General features: G+C 56.1%; 1 protein-coding gene and 1 pseudogene across 2 annotated transcripts in view; one reads left to right on the top strand and one right to left on the bottom strand.

The window, feature by feature from the left end:
• Window positions 1–22,200, top strand: part of TRAF3 (TNF receptor associated factor 3) — an 81,662-nt gene that overhangs the window by 12,085 nt on the left and 47,377 nt on the right. The gene's annotated exons all lie outside the window — the stretch shown is intronic.
• On the bottom strand, window positions 19,007–22,188 carry LOC311612781 (small ribosomal subunit protein eS27-like; annotated as a pseudogene). Its single transcript has 3 exons — window positions 22,178–22,188; window positions 21,947–22,057; window positions 19,007–19,337 (listed from the first exon to the last, which is right to left on the bottom strand). The product of its transcript is annotated as a small ribosomal subunit protein eS27-like (transcript).

Here is a 22,200-nt window from a genome sequence, read left to right as displayed (position 1 = left end):
TGGGGCGAGAGGCTGTGGCTCCGAGGTCGGCCCGTCTGCTAACCTCCTGGCCGACCCAGTCAGTACCCAGCCAGCAGCTGGCAACACCCTCGGGCACCTCACTGTGCGCCTTCCCGGCCTGCTTTCCCAGAACCTCCGCTGTGCGTGGCGGCCTGGATGCTCAGACAGCCCGTGCTCTCCGTTACCAGCAGCCGCTGCGCCTGCCTGGGTCTCATCGTCCCTGCAGGCGCTGGGCCGATGTCACCGGGAGGCTGCGAGCGGGACCGGCCCCGCGCAGAGAGAGAGGCAGTCCTAGAGAGAACAGATTTCTTTACGTTTCAAACCAGAGGAGAGGTGTGCTCGGAGGCAGCTTAGCCGGCTCCCTGCAGGCTTCCCGGTGGTGGGGTGCTCGTGGGCGGGCGGGGAGGACCCTGTGCTTTGGAGCGATAGTGTCTGGGAACCGCAGTGTTAGCTTCCTGTCTCCTTTCCTTTATTTTTTTTCATGTCTTTATTATTATTATTATTATTATTATTATTATTATTGATTCCAGAGAGAAGGGAGAGGGAGAGAGAGATAGAAACACCAATGAAGAGAAGAATCATTGATCTGCTGCCTCCTGCACGCCCCACACTGTGGACAGCCGCCTGGCCAGGAATTGAACTGTGACCTCCTGGTTCCTAGGCCGACGCTCAGCCGCTGAGCCACACCGGCTGGCCTGCAGCAGCCTGTTCTTTTGTTGTTGTTGTGAACTCTCACCCAAGGACATTTCCATTGATCTTTCAGAGAAAGGGAGAAACATGGGAAACATGGATGTGAGAGAAACACATCGATTGGTTGCCTCCTGCACCAGCCTTGACCAGGGTCCCGGCCAGGGAGTAGCCTGCAACCAAGATACATACATGCCCTTGATCAGAATCGAACCCGGGACCCTTTGGTCTGCCAGCTGATGCTCTACCCACTGAGCCAAACTGACCGGGGCTGAAGCAGCAGCCTGTGTCTAACCGGGTTTTGTGGTCTGTTTTACCTGGAAGTCATGGCTTCTGCCTTTTTTGTAGGTAACAGGTGTTCTAATGTTACAAACCCCTGAGAGACTTCCTGGGTGCCAGACTAACCCTCCAGGACAGGAAAATGGGGTGCTCCCCAGCTGCCTCACGCCCCCCTGCACCGCCTCTGCAGAGCAGCCTGCATTGGGAGGGAGGTCTCTGAACCTGCTCCTGGGCCGCGGCCTCCTCTCCTGTGGCCGGAGGAGAGCGTGTGCCCTGCGGGTCCTCGGTGCCCTGGGCGCAGTGACGTGGGCCTGGGGGCGAGTTGTGATCACCGTCGCCCCCCCCCCCCCCCCGTCGGGGCCGGGGCGGGCCGAGAGCACTGTGCTCGCTCGGCGTGACGGCTCCTCTGTGGTCGGAGGAGGAGCCCGCACCGCGGCCTGGCGGCCTGAGGGGCACCGGGTACCAGGCGTCTGGTTTAGGGCAGCGGTCACCAGCCTTCCGGACCTCCCGGACCACAGTGGTCCTCGGACCGCCGCGGCGACAGCTGACTGAGAGTGGAAGGCCCCTGACTCTGTTTGGAGAGCGGTGCACACCACGACCACGACCGTCACTGTCCTGGTGCGTCCGTCCCGGGCCGGGCCCCCGTGAGTGGCTCCCCCGGACGCAGAGCAGCCGCCCGTGGAGGCTGGGGCTGGCAGGGCCGGGAGGAGGCAGGACTCTCCTGCACGCAGCCGCCGCTGTGGTCCCCGTTGCACACATGCGAGGACAGCTCCACACGCATGTTTCATGTGTGTGCAGGGCACCGGTCCGCAGGGCCTTTCCCATTGGGACCTCCCTCCTGTAGAAGTGGGGAGTCTTGGGGGTGCACTTCCCCGCCCCAGGGCGGCAGGCCCCCGGAGCCTCGCGCTCAGACTCCATCAGAGGAAGTGCGGGCGCTGCCGTCGCGGCCCAGAGCCTGCAGGGTGGCGGGTGCGGCCGCGCTGCTTTCGGTTTCAGCGGCGTGATTGGGGCCGGTGGGTCTGAGGAGCCTCTCACATCCAGCCCGCTCCAGCCCGGGCCTGTGAGAGCGACGCTGGGAAAGGCCGCTGGCCGCGGCATCACGGTGTGTGTGTGTGTGTGTGTGTGTGTGTGTGCGGGTGTGTGTGTGTGCAGGCTGTCCCCCGGGACGCTTGGCAGTGTCTGGAAACCCCCTGGCTGGGTGGGTGGGGTGGTAAACACCGGGATGCCCAGGGCAGTCCCACGGCCGAGAGCCACCTGGCCGGTGCTGGTGCAGAGCTGGAGCCGGGCTCAGGGCGCCGGGCGCTCCTGGTCCCGGGGATGTGGGCCTTGGGGGGAATGTTTGTGGGGTGAGGTGCTTTCTCCAGCGTGGCCTTAGCTGTCAGATGGGGTCGTAAAGAGTAAAGGACGTGTTTTAGTTGTAACTGTCACGCGGGTCTGCTCTGAGTGAATTGGAATGCGCAGAGGGCACTCAGGTCGGCCCGGCTGGTGTGGGTAAGCCCTCCCGCAGAAACCAGAATTTAATGGGCCTGCCGGCAGGTGGGGGTTTCTGAGCAGGTGCCGCCGTCAGAAACAAAATAATTTCCCCCGTGGCTCCCAGTTCCCCACGTTGGTCTTTAGCCCATGGCCCCGGAGCGTCCGCTCCGGCCTGTGTTCCTCTCCCTCCTGACCCAGGCCTGGGTGTGGGGCGCCATCCCAGTGCCAGGGGCCCTGCAGGAAAGGCAGCAGCTCCCCGCTGGAGCCGGTGTGGCCGGGACAGATGGGGAGGCCCTGTGCGGGGTGCAGAGCGGGTTGGCAGGCCAGCCTGCGGGAGAAAGGCACTGTGTCCGGGGCAGAGGGCGTGGCCAGTCACCTACCCTCTCCACTGGCCCTCCTGAGCCCTTCCCCCGCCTCCTGGCGCTGTCGCCTGAAGGCTGGGCAGCCTCCCAGGACCCCTTGCCTGCCTGGTCTCCCCCGTCGGCCCCTGGACACCCAGGGCATCACCCAGGGTCACTCCAGGCCTCCACACACACACAAACACACACACACACACACACCCCCGCATAGCCTCCTCCCCAGGAACCGGCCCACACAGCGCTGGTCCCCTCTCCTGGCACCTGCCTGCCGCCTCCGTGGGCCCTGCCCCCCCCCCCCCCCAGCCCCGTTCCCCTGCTTCCTGCCCCCCAGGCTGTGCCCCTGCCCGCCGCTGTCTTCAGATGGGAAGCCCCCCTCACTGCTGCCTGGAGCAGAGGGCCCGGCGGCCCGCCCTCCGCAGAGCGGGGATTTGCATAGGGGCTTTTTCTCTGGTTATTTTTTCTCACCTTTCGGAGCACCAGCAGGGCCCAGGCAGGGGTGGGGTGGGGAGGGGCTGGCAGGGGCTGATCCCTGAGCTAGTGCGCCCCCCCCCCCCCCCCCCGCACAGAGCCCAGAGGGCAGCCACGTGCTCATGGTCTCAGCGGGCTGTGAGTGAAGGGAGCCGGAGGCCATCGGTGCGGCCTTGGCGCAGGTGCCAGTGTGCGAGCCGGGCCGGAGGACGGGCACTGCGCTCACAGCTCCCCAGTCCTCCGGCCCCTCCTGTCCGTCCCCTCCTGTCCTCCGTCCCCTCCTGTCCTCCATCTCCTCCTGTCCTCCGTCCCCTCCTGTCCTCCGTCCCCTCCTGTCCTCCGTCCCCTCCTGACCTCCGTCCCCTCCTGACCTCTGTCCCCTCCTGTCCTCCGTCCCCTCCTGTCCTCCGTCCCCCCCTGTCCTCCGTCCCCTCCTGTCCTCCGTCCCCTCCTGACCTCCGTCCCCTCCTGACCTCTGTCCCCTCCTGTCCTCCGTCCCCTCCTGTCCTCCGTCCCCCCCTGTCCTCCGTCCCCCCCTGTCCTCCGTCCTCCCCTGTCCTCTGTCCCCCCCTGTCCTCCGTCCCCCCCGTCCTCCGTCCCCTCCTGTCCTCCGTCCCCTCCTGTCCTCCGTCCCCTCCTGTCCTCCGTCCCCTCCTGTCCTCCGTCCCCCCCCGTCCTCCGTCCCCTCCTCTCCTCCATCCCCTCCTGTCCTCCATCCCCCCCCATCCTCCGTCCCCTCCTGTCCTCCGTCCCCTCCTGTCCTCCGGCCCCTCCTGACCTCCGTCCCCTCCTGTCCTCCGTCCCCTCCTGACCTCCGTCCCCTCCTGTCCTCCGTCCCCTCCTGTCCTCCGTCCCCCCCTGTCCTCCGTCCCCTCCTGTCCTCCGTCCCCTCCTGTCCTCCATCTCCTCCTGTCCTCCGTCCCCTCCTGTCCTCCGTCCCCTCCTGTCCTCCATCTCCTCCTGTCCTCCGTCCCCTCCTGTCCTCCATCTCCTCCTGTCCTCTGTCCCCCCCGTCCTCCGTCCCCTCCTGTCCTCCGGCCCCTCCTGACCTCCGTCCCCTCCTGTCCTCTGTCCCCCCCTGTCCTCCGTCTCCTCCTGTCCTCTGTCCCCCCCTGTCCTCCGTCCCCTCCTCTCCTCCGGCCTCTCCTGTCCTCCGTCCCCTCCTGTCCTCTGTCCCCCCCTGTCCTCCGTCCCCTCCTGTCCTCCGGCCCCTCCTGACCTCCGTCCCCTCCTGTCCTCCGTCCCCTCCTCTCCTCCGTCCCCTCCTGTCCTCCGTCCCCTCCTGACCTCCGTCCCCTCCTGTCCTCCGTCCCCTCCTGTCCTCCGTCCCCTCCTGTCCTCCGTCCCCTCCTGTCCTCCGTCTCCTCCTGTCCTCTGTCCCCCCCTGTCCTCCGTCCCCCCCTGTCCTCCGTCCCCTCCTGTCCTCCGTCTCCTCCTGTCCTCTGTCCCCCCCGTCCTCCGTCTCCTCCTGTCCTCCGTCCCCCCCTGTCCTCCGTCCCCTCCTCTCCTCTGGCCTCTCCTGTCCTCCGTCCCCTCCTGTCCTCCGTCTGCGGACTGAAGGGTTCCAGGTTCAATTCCGGTCAGGGGCATGTACATTGGTTGCGGGCACATCCCCGGTGGGGCGTGTGCAGGAGGCAGCTGGTCACTGTTTCTAGCTCTCTATCCCTCTTCCTTCCTCTCTGTAAAAAAAATCAATAAAATGTATTTTTTTAAAAAGATAAGAAGAACATGTAACAGGGACCATCAGTGGTCCACGAAGCCTTATTACCTGGTCATTTGTAGCAAAAGCTTGGTGCCTCTTGGCTGCGGGTGTTAGGAAACGCTTTGCAAAACCCAGCATCTGAGCAGGCGTTTCATGGATAAAGACGGTTTGGTTTCGGGGCAGCAGGGGGAAGGGGAGAGCCGAGGTGGTGGGCAAGGCAGGAGGGGGCACAGGTGCTGCCTGTCACGCGGGGCGCTGGCTGTGCTGGGCGCCGGGCCAGGGATGTGGCGGCGGGGGCAGGGCGGGGGGCCTCCCTCACCTCCATAGGCAGGTGTGAGCACAGCTTTCCCCCAATGGCGCGCGAATTCTTGTTTTCTCTCGCATTCCCTTTTTATTAAAATTTTTTAATTGCATTTATTGGGGTGACATTGGGGTGATCGTATGGGTTTCAGGACTCATTTCTGTGACGCAGGCTCTTGTGCTGCGTCGCTCCGCCAGGAGCCCTGGAGCAGGAGACTGTCGGTCATGCCATGACGCTCGCCAGTTGTGGAAACTGAAACGAGTGTTCGTGTTCCCAGGCCCGGCCTTCGCGGCCCGTGCCACTGCCAGGCTGCGCTGTGGTCGGGTGCAGGCGGGCTGTGCGGCCCGGGGCCGCGCTGGGAACGCCGGCCCTGGCGCCCGTCCGCTGCGGCGCCTGGTGGGGGTTGGGTTCTGTGTGCCCATCCGCCCTGGGCGGGCATGTCCTTCCGGAGGCGCGGGGGGAAGGTGCCCTGCGGAGCCGCCCTCGGTGCCGGGGATGGGACGCGGTGAGAGGAACCCAGGCCGCTCGCTCCGGAGGGCGGGAGGCGGGGGCTTTGGAAGGGCGCACACCAGAGCAGGAGAAGTAGCATCGAAGGAAAAGCGTTTTTCCCCGGCTGGCTCCGTGTGCAGTCTGGGCGTCTCCCCGGCGGGGACACGGCGGCTCAGGCCTGGCGTGTGCAGGGTGCCTCGCTGTGGGGAGGCGGGGCGGGGGCTGCTCCCACAGTCCCGGGCCGCCTCTGCTGCTGTCTGGCTCCCCTCCTGTGGCCGCCAGGTCTGGAGCCTCGCCAGCAGGGCGGGGGCTGGGGCCCAAGTCAGAGCCTGGCCCAGAGGACCCGGTGTGAGGCCTTCGTTCGGCTCCGGGTTTGGTGTCAGCTTCATCCGGGCGCCTGGGCCGAGGCGGTGCAGAGGGCACTCCAGCCACAGGGCAGGCGGTGCCTTTCGGAATGGAGCCCCGCCCCCGGACAGGTGCGCCCAGAGCCTCTCCCCTCACCGAGCCCTGAGAGGTGCGTGTCTCGGATGCAGCCATCACCCTCCGGGCGGTCCCCCTTCCCGGGACACGTGGCCCCGGTGTTAGCACGCAGCACTGGGAGTGTGGGCGGCGCTCCACGGCGCCGCTCACCGCCTGGCCCTCGTCCACGCTCCCTCGCTGTGCGTCTGCAGCCGCGCTGCTGTCATACCGGAAGCCTAGTGTGTGTGTGCATGTGCATGTGTGCTGTGTGAATGTCCTTAGTTTGTTTAAAAAAGGCCAATGTGTTCATGGTAGAATATTTAGAAAATGCAAATATTTCCTGTTGCCTCACCAGGAATGTTTTGGTGTATGTCATTCGTCTCTTTTGGGAGCAAATCTTATGCATTTATAAAAATAGGAACGTATTTAAATAATTTTTAGTCTCTAAAAACACCCTTTTAAAATGAAAACAAAACAAAACAAAACCATTTTTTTTTTTTATTAAAACAGGAATTCCATTCAGGAAAATGGTTAAATAGGTAAATCAGGAGGTAAAAAATACGGATACAATCCTGCCCTCCGATCATGACTCAGCCATATTTGGAGCATGCCGATGTTCTCTTTTTATAAAAATACTACAGGCCTGTGCATGAAATTCAGGCACGGAGAGGGTCCCTACCTGGCTGGTGATCAGGGCCGATCTGTGGGGCAACTGGCGGGCGATCAGGAGCTGCCACCGGCACTGCCTCGGCCAGCCTGGTGCCACCTGCTGCCGCCGCATATGGTTGCCTCCCTCTGCAGGGTGAGCCGTGGGGTGATTGGTGGGGAGGCTTGCTTATTGAGATGTGCCATGTTTCCCTGAAAATAAGACATCCTCCGAAAATAAGACCTAGCGCATGGAAAGATAAGACATCCCCTGAAAATAAGACCTAGCGCAACTTTGGGAGAAAAAATTAATATAAGACACTGTCTTATTTTCGGGGAAACAGGGTAGTTTACACGTAGTCTTTACCTTTTTAAAGTGTACCATTCAGCCCTAACTGGTTTGGCTCAGTGCATAGAGCATCAGCCTGTGGACTGAAGGGTCCCAGGTTTGATTCTGGTCAAGGGCATGTACCTTGGTTGCCGGCACATCCCCAGTAGGGGGTGTGCAAGAGGCAGCTGATTGGCGTTTCTCTCTCATCAATGTTTCTAACTCTATCCCTCTCCCTTCCTCTCTGTAAGAAATCAATGAAATATATTTAAAGTGTACCATATTCAAAAATTTTACAATCATCACCACTTTCTAATTTTTGAACATTTTCATAATCCGGAAAAGAAACCTTATACTCATTAACTGTCACTCCTATTCTTCCCTCCCCAGCCCTAGGCAGTCATTAAACTATTTCCTGTTGCTATTGATTCGCCATTTCTGGAAATCTCCTACAAATGAAATCAGGCAGTATGTGGTCTTTGGCCACTGACTGTCTGGTATGTTTTTAGGGTTCACCCATTTTGTAGCGTGCCTCAGTAATTCCTTTTTAAAAAAAATATTTTATTGATTTTGTACAGAGAGGAAGGGAGAGAGATAGAGAGTTAGAAACATCGATGAGAGAGAGTCATCGATCAGCTGCCTCTTGCACACCCCCCACTGGGGATATGCCCGCAACCAAGGTACATGCCCTTGACCGGAATCTAACCCGGGTCCCTTCAGTCCCCAAGCCGATGCTCTATCCATTGAGCCAAACCGGTTTCGGCCCAGTAATTCCTTTTTACAGGCAAGTGGTACCCACTGTGGGAAACACCTCCTTTGCTATCTGTTCATCAGCTGAGGGGAAGGGGCGGTTCCCTTTTTCGGATATTATGAATGATGCGTCTCAGAGCAGCCCTGTGCTAGTTCTTGTGGGAACCTAAGTGTTTATATCTGTCATATATGTGGCGGGCCATCGGGAACTCCGTGTGACATTTTGAGGGACTGTGGGCTGTTCTTCAGAGCAGCTGGGATACCAGTAATGCATGCGATGGCCAGTTTCTCCACATCTTCACCAGCATTTGTCATTGTCCACTCTTTTACTTAGTTACACATCCCAGTGTGTGTGAAGTGGTCTCTCATTTTGGTCTTGATTTGCATATTCCTAATTATGTTAAGCAGAGACCGGTTTGGCTCAATGGATAGAGCGTCGGCTTGGGGACTGAGGGGTCCCGGGTTTGATTCCGGTCAAGGGCATGTGCCTTGGTTGCGGGCACATCACCAGTGGGGGGTGTGCAAGAGGCAGCTGATCGATGACTCTCTCTCTCATCGATGTTTCTAGCTCTCTATCTCTCTCCCTTCCTCTCTGTACAAAATCAATAAAATATCTATTAAAAAAAAAGAATAATTATAAAAAAAATAAAAATTATGTTAAGCACCCTTCCATGTGCTAATTGACCATTTAGATATCTTCCTTGGGAAAGTGTCTACTCATATCCTTTGCCCATTTAAAAATTGGGTTATTTGTCTTTTTGTTACTGCGTTATAAGGGTTCTGCACATGTAATTTCTTTGTCAGATATATAAATTGTAAACAGGTTCTCCATTCTGTGGGGAGTCTTTTCACTTTCTTGGTGGTGTCCTTTGATGCACAGAAGTTTTCAGAGTTGATGAAATCAGTTTAACTTTTTTTCTGTAGTTGCTTGTGCTTTTGGTGTCACATATAAGAAACCATTGCTTAGTCCAAGAGCATGAAGATTTGAACCTGTTTTCTTCCAAGAATTAGTAATTTTAGCTCTTGTCTTTAGGCTGTGATCCATTTTGAGGTAAAATTGGTGCATGTGTGAGGTCGGGGTCGGGTGTCATCGATGTGTGTGGCTGTCCATTAGCTGAGAAGACGACTCTCTCCTCTTGTCAGAAGTCAGCTACAGCTGTGAGGGGTGACTTCTGATCGCTCCCTTCTCTCCTTTCCTGCCACATGCCCGTCCTCATGCCAGCGCACCGTCACTCAGCTTTATGGTGACGGTGCTGTCCCCACAGGGACCTGTGCTGGCGGGCACGGGCGGCCTGTCCCTGCCATGCGCTCTGCGTGTGAACTCACACCAGGTTCCCAAGAGCCGATGTGGAAAAGAACAGAAAACATCTCGCGTAATTGTTTGTATTGATTACGCATTGAGTGGTAACATTTCATATTGGGTTAAATAATGCATATTACATAAGTCTGCGTATTTTTACCTTTTTAATGTGACTACTAGAAGATTTAAAATTATTTATGTGATTCTTATGTCTATGCATTTTTTTGTTTGTTTTGTTAGTCCTCACATGAGGATATTTTCCCTTTTTTAGAGAGAATGGAAGGGAGGGGGAGAGACAGAGAGACATCTGTGTGAGAGACACACCGACTGGCTGCCTCCCGCCGTGCTCCCCAACCCCCGGGGCTGGGAATGAACCTGCCTGTGTCCCTTCAGTCTGTGAGCCGACGCCCTACCCACTGAGCAGCCGGCCAGGGCCGGAGTGTTTTCTAATAGCATCACTTGTTACTTGGTTGATTAGGTGAGGATTACATAATTGTGTCGAGGTTTCTGTTTGTTTGCTGAGGTATGAGTGACACAGCCTTATAATGATTTCAGGTGTATAACATGATAGATGTGCATGCGTAGTGTGGACGGCCACCACAGGAAGGCTGCTTAGCCGCGTCGTCAGCATGGCTGTAGTGTTTTCTTGTGGTGCGGACGTCAGATAGGTAACAGCAGTGTTGCGCCCGCCGCCAGGAGTGGTTCCACGGCCAGAGTGTGTCTGTCTGACCGCCTCCTTCCCTCCGTCCACGCCCGGCCCGCCTCTGCACACCCCGCTGCCCTCTGGGTCCGAGCTCGTCTTGTGTTTGTCCTCTTAGCTTCCCTCCGGAGTGAGCGTCCGTCCCTGTCTCTCTGACGTGTTCACTTCGTGCAATGCCTCACCATCCATGTCCGAACGGCGAGCTTTCACTCGATTTTGTGGCCGCGCCCGTTTCCGGTTCAGTGCTGTGCTCGGACACTCAGGGTGTTTCCAGTGGCCTCTGCCCGCACAGCCAGGCCCGCGGCCGCCGGCCGCTCCTGGGGCGCCGCCAGGAGGCCGGCCGCCAGGAGGCCGTGGGAAGTGGGGGCCGGGCTTCTGCGTCTGGGGCACGGGACTCCTGTGTTAGTGTGAGGTGGCGAGTGCAGGTCTCACACTAACGTGACACTGCTCCCCAGGAAGGCTGGAGCAGGTCCAACGAACGCTGACACTCCTCCCACCCAATTCCTCCCAGCCCCGGGAGCCGGCTCTGCTCCAAGAGCGGGCGGTGCGGCGGTGGGCGAGCCCAGCCTCCCCCATCGGGCTGGCCGTCCGGGCCAGTGACCGCCCGCTCGTGCTGGAGGCAGCGGGGAGCGGCAGGGCATGCGGCCCGCGGGGCAGGTGCGGGCGCAGGGCTGGGAGCGGGTCAGGGAGCACCAGGACCTCCGGGGGGGTGCTCGGCGTGGCTTAGGGACTGCGCGGAGCAGTGTGGGGCAGCCGGTGAGAGTGGGTGGTCGGCACGTTTGAAGATGGAGTAGGCAGTCTGCTGATGGGTGCGGTGAGTGTGCTCTGAGCCAGCGTGGGCCCAGGGCGTTGGTGATGGTGCCAGTGGGAAGTCAGAGCAGGTGGGCCGGGCACATTTGGAGCCAGAAAAAGCCGCATGGGCATCGAGCAGGTGGAGTGAGGTGACCGTTGGATTCGGAGACCTAGAGGTCTTGGGCTTGGGCAGGGGTGTGGTCGCCGTGGTGGGTGAGCTTGGCGGGGGATGTGTGTGTGACAGCCTGAAAGCACAGAGGGCTGGGGGAGCTGGAGGGAGGGCGCTGGCTGAGGGCCGGGGAGGGGCCGGCCTGGGCAGGCCTCCTAAGAAGCGTCCGGCTGCCTCTTCGGAAGCTGAGCGGGACAGGGGTCTTGCAGTCTCCGTTACGGAGGTAAATGTAACATGTGCATGAATTTTTAATAGGAAACCTACGGTTTTACATAAATTGAGTCACTTTAAAGCGCTTGCCCTCAGGGTTCCTTCTCCGGTGCCTTGGGGGTGCTTTGGTGGAGAAGTTTGAGAAGCCACTTCATTATTGGGTTCTGTGCATCTGCCGTTAAATCTCACCCAAGTGAGCTTTTAACCTTAAAGAGCGTGAGAGGCACTGGCCCATGGTGTCCGTGATGGAGCTCTGGCAGCGCCCACTCTGCCCCGCTGTGCGCTAACGGGCGCGGGCCGGCCCTCCGTGCTGCGGGGGCGCCGGCGTCTGGCAGGACGCCTGCCCTTGATGCCCCTTCCTGAGGCTGTGGAGGAGGGCGGGGCCCGAGGGAAACCCTCCGAGGGCATCGCAGTGAAGCTGTTTCCGGTTTTCCCGAGATACTTAACAGACCCAGCGCACCTTTTCGCTCGGGGCAGGCGGTGGCGTGGCGGCCAGCCTGTGGCTCCCTCCCTGTTCTCCCGCCGCCGCCCGCTCTCCTTCCCCTGCAGCTTTAGAGGGAGCCCCTCCCCAGGGGGCCTCCTCCCCAGCGGGGTGCCCCACAGTTAGGTCTCTGGCACGGGACCGGGCTTGGCGTGTGCGGCCCAGAGTCCCTCTGGGAGCTGGTTGGTAGCGGTCTTTGGCTGCATGGCCACGTTGTCTCCCGGCTCCCGCGGCCTCCTGGGCCGCCGGCATGTGGGCTGGGGCTGCGCTGGGCCCCCAGACTCCCATCCCAAGAGCCGGCCTCCCCGACCACCCTCCCCCTCCCCCTGGCACAGGCCACCCAGTGTCACCTTCCCCGCGCACCGGGCTCCGCTGTGCTGCTCCCTCATCGCCTCGCGTCTCCCTGGAGGCGGGCACAGTGGCCTTGCTTCCAGCTGGCACAGCCCGCCTCTGGGGAGGCCGTGCCACACTCCTGTAGGGCGTTTGGGGAGCAAACAGCTGTGCAAATCTGGACTTTAGCTCCAGACTGCTGCGGCTCGGCCCGGCCACTCTGGGGCCTGCGGCCAGGCTTCCCGCGGCCTGCCTGCGGCCTGCCTGCTGCCTCCCGGCAGCCCGTGCTTGGCCACCGTGGCTCGGCGCCTGGATTTCTGGATCTCACTGTGGAATGTGCTGGCCAGCACCTGGCAGCCAGCACCAGGATGCTCGCAGCAGCAGGCCTGGCGGTGGCACCACGTGGCACAGAGGCTGGCGGTGACCTCGCCTGCGTCAGGGCCTGCCGCCCAGCGAGTGGTGGCCGGTTCTCAGCCCTTTGGGGTTTCAAATTGGCAGACCAGGTGGTGGGCCTGCCTCAGTGGAGGTCTGTCTGTCAGGCAGGAGGAAAAGGGCGGGCTATGTGGTGGGACGGGCGCGCTGAGAGGCAGCCCGTGGCTGCTGGCACCTTCCTGCTCTGACACTGTGCTGGGCCAGTGCTGACTTCTCAGGTGTCCACACAGGGCCTGGCACCCGGCACGGCCAGCAGGGAGTGTGGGGAGTGGCCGCCTGGACCATCCCGTGCCCCTTCCGTGGGACTGGCGCGGGTCAAGGGCAGAGAGGGAGGCTCAAGACAAGGCGCCCACTGCTGAGCATCTGTGTCCCTGTGCCCTCGCTGTGGGCATCACCCCTGGCAGGCCGGTCCGTGGTCCACACTCACACTCTGCCCCGTGGCTGGCCAAGAGCTTCAACGTCAGAGGGACTTCGTGTAGGTTTCCTGAATTTTAAAATACAAGTGTGCTGTTACTTTACTGTGAAGGTGCATTTTTTATGTAGGTAGATATCTTTTTAAAAATTTCCTGCTTTCTGAAATGGTGCTTGCATTTTGAAAAAAAAAAATGTTTAATTTCCAAGCTGCATGAAAGCCTGCCCTTTTTATTAGAAAATGAAGAGCCAACACTCAAATGTGCCTAACTCTGCATATTCCAAGCTTTGAAGTGGACAGGGGGCAAAACAGTTTGTCCCCGAGCAGCTTTCGCGTTGCTTCTGAAGGTCCTCTGTGGACTTTGATAAACCCCGTAGGACGTGCTGCTCACATCTGAGCGGGAGCGGCGCAGACTCTCCTTTCAGCTCGGCGCTGTTCTGTCCGCCGTACGTGACTGAGGCTTAACGAGCACAACACGGAACCAGAGGCGCACACTCTGCTCCCGGTTCCATCAGATACTCCTGCTTCAAACGCCTTAGGAAGCCTCTGTGATCGATGGTGAGGTGCCAGGGTGAGTTTGTATTGTAAAACTTTCTTCAAGGCACCCTCTGCTGAAGGAAGGTGGCAGGACAAGGGGCGTGGTGGATATTTGCAAATAGTTTATCAGGGTTTAAAAGAGAATCCTTGTGCTTTATAATTACCCTTTTTTTGGGAACCAGCCTATAATGTAAAAAATATCTGGTGGTGTGACCTTTGCTCTCATGGATGTTTATGGAATTGGAAACATGGGATTCCTCAGAGTGTGTGTGTACCACAATCTAAATGTTTGCATCTGCACTGCGTGTGTAAATATGTCAGTTTCCAAGTAGCCTTTGAAGTATCTATCTATCTATCTATCTATCAATCATCTATCTATAAAAGGCTAATATGCTAAGTGTCCATCGTCCGGTCGCTATGATGCGCACTGAACACCAGGTCAGACGCTCAGTGCAGAAGCTGCCATGACATGCACTGGCCATTTACAGAGAAACAGCACTGCGGACCTGGCGCCCACAAGCAACACTCCACTTCCCCCAAGTGGGACACAGGCCCTGCCCCCACCCTGGAGCAACAGCCCACCAAATCACAGCCGACGCTGCTGAGACCTCGTGGCGCAAAGTGCAGTCCACAACCCAGCCCGGAAACGGTCACTGTGGGCGCCGAGTAATGATGTCACATAGCAACACCCGGCTTCCTCTCCCTAGCGACTAGCCTCCTTGCAGTTTCTTCAGCCTAGGAACACAACTTGCTTTATAGCCAGGTGCAAACATTTTACAGTTTAACCAAATGTCTGTGAAGCGTTTTCCCATGCCTCATCTCATTTGATCCTCACAGAAGTCCTGGAGTAGATAGATAGATAGGAGACTCAGTGGAATCCTGTTTTCTTTTCATTAGCCAGAAAACGGAGATTTAGAAAGCTTAGAAACTTGACTCGACTGAAAAGAAGAAATGGTGGGCCTTGAAAATGACTTCAGGTTTTCTCACTGCGTAGAATATAGTCAAACACTGCTGCAGTTAAATATTTCTCCCTTTGTTCTCCCTGCGTGATCTACAATAGTAACCTGCTTCGTGTTGATATTTACTGCTGTGTTGCTGACAATTACCTGAAAGAGAAGTTGGGGTGCTTCACTGGGCTGGAAAAAGGGTAGCTATATCAGAAAGCAGGCTTAATTAAGCAAATTTATTCTATATCTATAAAAGGCTAAGTTGACTTGTGCATGCGTCATGCCTATAAAGCTCTCACTGGCAACACTTGCAGGCATGTGTTTCTTTCTTTAAAAAAAAAAAATTATTGATTTTTTACAGAGAGGAAGGGAAAGGGAGAGTTAGAAACATCGATGAGAGAGAAACACCGTCCAGCTGCCTCTTGCACACCCCCTACTGGGGATGTGCCTGCAACCAATGTACATGCCCTTGACCGGAATTGAACTTGGGACTTTTCAGTCCGCAGGCCAACGCTCTATCCACTGAGCCAAACCGGTTTTGGCGCACGCATATGTTTTGATCTGTCATTGTCGATCGTGAGTTTGGTTGACATTTCTATTATAGAGGAAGGGCAAATAGCGATATTAAAATATTTCTCCTAATTAATTTCCTTTAAATGTGCACGAATCCATGTACAGGGCTTCTAGTTATAGTATATTACAGAAGGCTTTTTAAAAGGTCTAGAAATGTGTTAAGTGCTTAAATATTTTTTTAACTGGGATTAAAAAGAACGCTGAGATTTTTCAGAGGTTTTTGTTGTTGTTGTTAATCCTCATCCAAGGATGTCTTTTCCCATTAACTTTTAGAGAGAGTGGAAGGGAGAGGTAGAGAGAGAAACATTGATGTGAGAGAGATAATCAGTTGGTTGCCTCCTGCATGTGCTCCAACCAGGGTTGGGGATTGAACCTTCAACCAAGGTACATGCCCTTGACCAGGAATCGAACCTGCCACACTGGGCAGGGCTGGCAGAGGTGGCACAGTGGGAGGCTCCAGTAACGCTTTAGGTGGTATCATTTTTGGAAAAACCATTTCGCTATAAGGGTCTTGACAAAAACTCTGGCCGGTTTGACATTGCTTAGCTACACAGGCAGCAAGCGGTGCCTGCCGAACCGATTGAAAACTACTCGTGTTGTCCGTGTGCAGATTTCCTGTTTGCAGTATTTAAATTGCAAACCTTACCAGCCTGAGCAAGTCGACCTACAGTAGCATAAAAAGAATTAGATCTACCAAACCAAAACGTGTGCATACCTAAAGTAGTTTCTTTTCTTGATTTTGGTTAAGTTGACAGGAGCGTCTTCACATCTGTAATTTCTGGTAACTCAATGAGAACACGCTGAACTTTTGGGTGGTAATAAGTCTCCCAGTATGTAAAACATCTGCCACACCGCTGACTCATTGTGAGTGACGAGCAGACACGACTGTCTTCCTGCGGAAAGGAGAAGCACACTACCGTGATGACCACTTCGGGTCACAGCACGGCTCGGCCGCACGCTGCTGCCCACAGCTGGTGGCTGAGGACTCAGGTGGACAGACCCCGGGGGAGCGCTGGGGTTAGGTGCCTGTCAGTGAGCTGTGGGTTTATGTGGGGCTTACTTTGGTTTTTATGAGGATTTATTTTTCTTGTTATTGATCTCAGAGAGGGAGGGAGAAGGAGAGAGAAACATCAGGCACCCCACGCCCCAAGGGAACCCCCACCGTGATCCAGGACACCCTTAGTGGATGAGAGAATCCTGGATCAGCTGCCTCCTGCCCGCCCCACACTGGGGATGGAGCCCGCAACCCGGGCAGGTGCCCTGACAGAATCAAACCATGACCTCCTGGTTCATAGGTTGACGCTCAACCACTAGGCCACACCATCCTGGCTGTTTTTACCAGTTTGTAAAATTAATGAATATGTTTTCTTTGCCTTATTGACTTTAATTTTATAAATATTTCTGTTCTTAAAAGCCCAAGTGCTTTTGTCTATTTCGTAATGGAAAAACTAACTGAATGCATACTTTCTGGTGGTGATGTGTGTCTGTGTGTGTGTGTGTGTGTGGGGGGGGGGGGTTAATGGTATTCCTAGTGATGCTCTTTCATGTTTAAAAGTACTACCTTCATAGACATTTGTAATTGACATTTAACATTACAGTCACAATCAATTTTTTTTTGAAAAAAAGAGGTGGGCAAAGAAGAAAAAGTTACTAAAAACAGATATGAGTTTAACTGCAAAAGCTTATTTAAAACTAGAGGCCCAGTGCACGAATTTGTGCGTGGGTGGGGTCCAGCCAGCCTCCCCTGATTGCGGCCATTTGGGGCTGGGCTGGCCGGGAGGAGGCGCCATGGGAGGTTGGGAGGTTGGCTGCTGGCCCTGCCCCTGATTGGGGTCTGATCAGGGCTGGGCTGGGGGTGGGGGGCTGCAGGAGGCTGACCAGCTGAAGTGCACCTCATAGCTACCACTGAGAGGTTGTTCTGGTCGTTCCAGTTGCTTGGCTTCTATATATGTAGACTAGAGACCCAGTGCATGAAATTCGTGCATGGGGGGGAGGGGGTCCCTCAGCGCTGCCTGCAACCTCTCTAATCTGGACACCTCAAGGGATGTCTGACTGCCTGTTGGATATCCCTCTCACAATCCAGGACTACTGGCTCCCAACTGCTCGCCTGCCTGCTTCTTCCTGCCAGCCTGATCACCCCCTAACCATTCCCCTGCCAGCCTTATTGATGTCTAACTGCTCCCCTGCTAACCTATTTGCCCCTAACTGCCCTCCCCTGCAGGCCTGTTCCCCCCCTCCCCCAACTGCCCTCCTCTGCAGGCCTGGTCCCCCCAACTGCTCTACCCTGCAGGCGTGGGTCCTTCCCAACTGCCCTTCCCTGCAGGCTTGGTCGCCCCCAATTTCCCTCCTCTGCTGGCCTGGTCACCCCTAAATGCCCTCCCCTACAGGCTTAATTGCCCCCAACTGCCCTCCCTTGCAGGCCTGGTCCCTCCCAACTGTCATTCCCTGCTGGCCATCTTGTGGTGGCCATCTTGAGTCCACATGGGGTAGCCATCTTGTGTTTTGGAGTAATGGTCAATCTGCATATTACTTTTTTATTAGATAGGATAGAGGCCTGGTGCATGGGTGGGGGCCAGCTGGTTTGCTCAAAGAGTGTCCTGGATCAGGGTGGGGGTTCCCTTGGGGTGTGGGGTGGCCTGGGTAAGGGGCCTCTGGTGGTTTACAGGCTGGTCACACCCTCCAGCAACCCAAGGGGAAGCCCTAGTATCTGGGATTTATTTATCTTCTACAATTGAAACTTTGTAGCCTGGAGTGGAGTCAAGCCTTTTGCTCGCTCAGTGGTGGCAGCCATTTCTGTTGGGATTTATTTATCTTCTATAATTGAAACTTTGTAGCCTGGAGTGGAGGCCAAGGCAGGCCAGGGCTGCAGAAGCTTGGCTTCCTCCATTGCAGGGGGCAACCCTAGCCTCCTGCTCTCTCCAGCTCGGATTTATTTATCTTTTATAATTGAAACTTTGTAGCCTGAAGGCTTGGGCCGACCAGGGTATATGGAAAGCTTGGCTTTCTCCATCGCTGGGGAAACCCAAGCCTCCCTCCTGCTCTCTGTGGCTGCAGCCATCTTGGTTGGGTTTATTTGCATATTTGCTTCTGATTGGCTTATGGGCGTAGCAGAGGTATGGTCAGTTTGCATATCGCTCTTTTTTTTAGATAGGATTGTTTGTTTTCTTTTTATTTATCTATTTCAAAAATACATTTTTTTCTGCCGAAGTCGGTTTGGCTCAGTTGTAGAGCATTGGTCTGCGGACTGAAAGGTCCCAGGTTCGATTCCGGTCAAGGGCATGTACGTTGGTTGCGGGCACATCCCCGGTGGGGGGTGTGCAGGAGGCAGCTGGTCGATGTTTCTCTCTCATCGACGTTTCTAGCTCTCTATTTCTCTTCCTTCCTCTCTGTAAAAAAATCAATAAAATGTATATAAAAATACATTTTTTTCTAATGTATATTTTTATTGATTTCAGAGAGGAAGAGGGAGAGAGAGAAAAACATTAGTGATGAGAGAGAATCATTGGTTGGCCGCCTCCTGTATGCCCCACAATGGGAATCGAGCCTGCAAACCGAGCAGGTGCCCTTGACTGGAATGGAACCTGTGCCCCTTTAGTCCACAGGCTGACACTCTATCCATTGAGCCAAACCAATAACTGCTAATATTATTTGAAGGGATACCCCCCAAATAATGCAACTGGGGGAATAATTTTCCTTCTTTGTTTGTTTCTTTGAGATATGAGCTATATCTCATTAAGTGATGTGAACTCAGATGTTGGCCATTGGCTGGATTGTGTCAGGTTTTTAAAAAATAACTTGATTGAGATAGTCACTTACCACACAATCCATCTCTTCGTGTGCCCAGTTCCGTGGCTGTAGTGTGTTCACAGGGTTGTGCCTGTTTTGGACACTCGTGTGAGCAGGACCATGCAGCACGGGTCTTTGACTCTGGCTTCTTGCACTTGGCATCGTGTTTCCAGGGCCCATCGCTGTAGTAGCGGGGTGGCTGTCAGTGTTCCTCTTTGCTGCCCAGTCAGGTTCCACACAGACCGCACCACGTTTGTGCACGCGGTAGCCCTGGTCGGCATCTGGGTCCCCTTGTTGGCTGTTAGGAGTACGTGCTGCTAGGAACGTCGTGTAAGGTATTAGTGTGCACATGTTTTCATTTCTTTTTGTGTGTATCTATTGTAGGAGTTTGCATCTGTTTGTTTGTTTGTTTGTTTTTTGTATCCAAAATGTGTTTATTGGGATGGTTTCCCACTCATCTTGATTTGAGGTGCTTTTAGTGCTGCTTCCTTCTGAAGAAGCATCCTTCTGTAAGCCTTGCTTTTCCTCCTGTTGGCTGACAGAGGACAGTTCAGCTACCAACACACAAAACTACCGTTTGTGCGTGGCTGAAGACGGTGGTGGCTTCAGAGCATCCTGGGCATTTGACATCCATGAAGCAGGAATTGGGGCTCTGCACCAGGCGCTGCTTCTGGTGATTCCTCTTCTCCTCTTCCGGAGAGGGACGGAGGAGATCCTGAGCGAGAGGCCTGCTGTCTGGGGAGGCCGTCACTGCCGGAAAGGCTGTATCTGTGTTTTAAAAAAATTACTCTTAGTGTTGGAAATATTACAGGCGCGCCCTTCCCGTGCCCTCTACCTAAGAATGTGTGTGTTTTTTAATTGATTTTTTAGAGAGAGAGGAAGCAGGGGGTGGAGAGGGGAAGAAACATGGATGTAAGAGAGAAACCAATGGGTTGCCTCCCATACATGCCCCGACCGAGGATCAAGTCCACAATCTAGGCATGTGTCCTGACTGGGAATCAAACCCACAATGTTTGATGTACGGGACGACGTTTCAACCACCTGAGCCAGCAGCTGGGCTGGATCTGCTTTTGCTGCTGCTTTGAACTGCTGTTTGGCTCTGATTTCGGTTTGTGCAGAGGATCTTGGACCTTCCTGCTGACTCGGTGACCTGTTTTATGCTTGAAACCCCTGGAGGACCCCCCCCCCCCCCCGTGCCTGTAGGGTTATATGTGTATGTTTTTGTTTTTGTTTTTGTTTTGTTTTGTTCATCCTCACCCAAGGATATTTTCCCCCTTGATTTTCAGAGAGTGGAAGGGAGGAAGAGAAGGGGAGAGAGAACCATCGATGTGAGAGAGGGACATCGATTGGTTGCCTCCCACACCGCTCTGATCAGGGCTGGGGATCCAGCCTGTAACTGAGGTACAAGCCCTCAACGGAGATTCAAACCTGAGACCCCTCAGTGTGCAGGCCGGCGCTCTAACCATTGAGTGCCACCGGCCAGGGCTATGTATTTTATTTTTATGTTCTCCCCTCTTCTTGGTGGTCCCTGTGCTGTGTGGGCCCAGCACCAGGGGGCTTGACTGCATGGTTTCTTTCCTTTAGCCAGTGTGCCACTCACTCCTGGGTGTTTTCATGGGGATTTTGGTAACTGGTTGCCTATTTTTGAGGAAATAAACATCATAAGCTGGTAGTGATCCTCCTGAGCATTCTGTTAAGCGTCCAAAGGAGACCTACAGGGATGTTTCCATAATTTGTATCAAATGTAAGTTAACAGTAACACCATCAGCTAACGGCCTGAGCTACATTGCGAATTTCATTACTGCGTTTTAATTAAGGAGCACATTCTGCCGTGGTCACTCCTGTTGCTGGTGAGCGGCCTGTAGGTCTCTCGTCTCGTATTTAACGAGTGAACCGCAGGAAGGTGATTGCGTGCCTGTGGATATTGGCTGTTGTGTAACCGCTGTGCCTTCATTTTGAGAAGTGTAAACTTTTGGGAACCTTTCACATGCGTAACATCCATTAAATCAAAGAAATCTCCCTCGCGGGTGAGCCCAGTGGTTAGTGTCTGCCCTAGTGTTGAAAGGTTTCAGGTTCACTTCCTGGTCAAGTACATGTACCTGGGATGCAGATTCGATCCCCAGCCTCCGTTGGGGCATGTGTCTCTTTCACATCCATGTTTCTCCCCCCCCCCCTCCCTAAAAACCAGTGGGAGAAATACCCTGTGTGAGGATCACAGACAGAAATATCAGATGGACTCGCCTGCCTCAGTGCCCCGCAGGTTGCCGGGGATTCTGGGTCAGGGCACACACCTGGCGGCAGGTCTGATCCCCAGGGAGGAGCTTGGGGAAGGCAACCAATCGATGTTCCTCTCTCCCTCTCTCCCCCTCGCTCTCAGCCTGTCCTCCGGTGATGATTACAGGAAAAAGAAGTCAATGAGTTCTAAGGCTTCAGGAAGGTCTCACTCCTTCCCGGTAGGCAGGAGCTCCCGCCGGAAAGGGCAGGCAGCTGCTGGGAGAAGTGCCCGGGGCGGGGCTGTGGAGGCCAGCAGCTGCCGGCTCCCAGCCGAGCACCGAGCACCGGGAGGTACTGCTCCTGTGAGCCGCCCCCCCCCTCCCCCCCCCCCCCCCCCCCCCGTCTCTAACTGAACCTGCTCGCTGCCCTGGGTTTGCATTTAAAAAAATATGTTTTAGAGTAAATGGGGGGAGAGGGGAGAGAAACATCTGTTTGTCCTACTATGTATGCATTCGTCAGTTGATTCTGGTATGTGCCCTGACTGGGATCGAACCTGCAACCTTAGCATGTCCGGACGATGCGCTGACCATCCCGGCTATCGGCCAGGGCCTTGGTTTTCCGACGGTTGACCTGGAAGCGGTTTGAATGGTTCTATAGTGGGCTCCTCCTCGTTATCCCACCTCTGACCTCCCACCTCCAGCCCCGAGCCCCACCCCCCGCTGGTTTCTCTCCCCCAGTAGTTCCCGCTGCCAGGCCTCGCTCGCTGGGCACTGTCTATTCCCGGAGGCTTCTCGGGGGCAGGCCTCTCGGGCCTCAGCCCCGTCAGTGGGGAGAGCTCACCCTGCCCTGGGCTGCGTGGCCGCGGCTGGCGGGCGAGGCCGCCAGGGCCAGCCTTGATCTCTGACTTGAAAGGCAGAGCGGCAGCGGGTGCTCAGGCCTGGATATGCCAGGGGCGTTTGATGCGAGGTCCTCTGAGCTGCTCACTCCGGTAGTGAGTCCACAGGCACCGATGGCAGACTTCCTCGAGTTCCCTTGGTTCTGCTTTGCCTGCAGGTGAGCGGTGCTGGGAGGTGGCCAGTTGGCCAGGAATTTACCCGGCCTCAGATTCACTTCCCGCCCTCACCTGCGCAGGGAGCCGGTGGGGAAGCAGCGGTACTTCCGCAGGCAGCTCCCCCCGCCTCCGGCACCAGGCCGGAGCAGCCCCTCGGGCTGGCGTGGGAGCTTTGGTCGGAGCCTAGGAAAGCAGCGGCTGCTGGTGAGGTGTGGCCCTGGCTCCCAGGGACGGAGAAGGGTCCGGAGCCTACACTGGGAGGGTGGGGCTTCACAGAGGCAGCTCGGTGTTGGCAGGCTCCACCTGCGTTCCATGGTGCTGGACCC

Source organism: Pipistrellus hanaki (genome assembly GCF_964339955.1).
Source record: "Pipistrellus hanaki genome assembly, chromosome: 1".
Classification (NCBI taxonomy): domain Eukaryota; kingdom Metazoa; phylum Chordata; class Mammalia; order Chiroptera; family Vespertilionidae; genus Pipistrellus; species Pipistrellus hanaki.
Note: the sequence above shows the minus strand (reverse complement) of the source record. Positions and strands in the feature narration are given on the sequence as shown.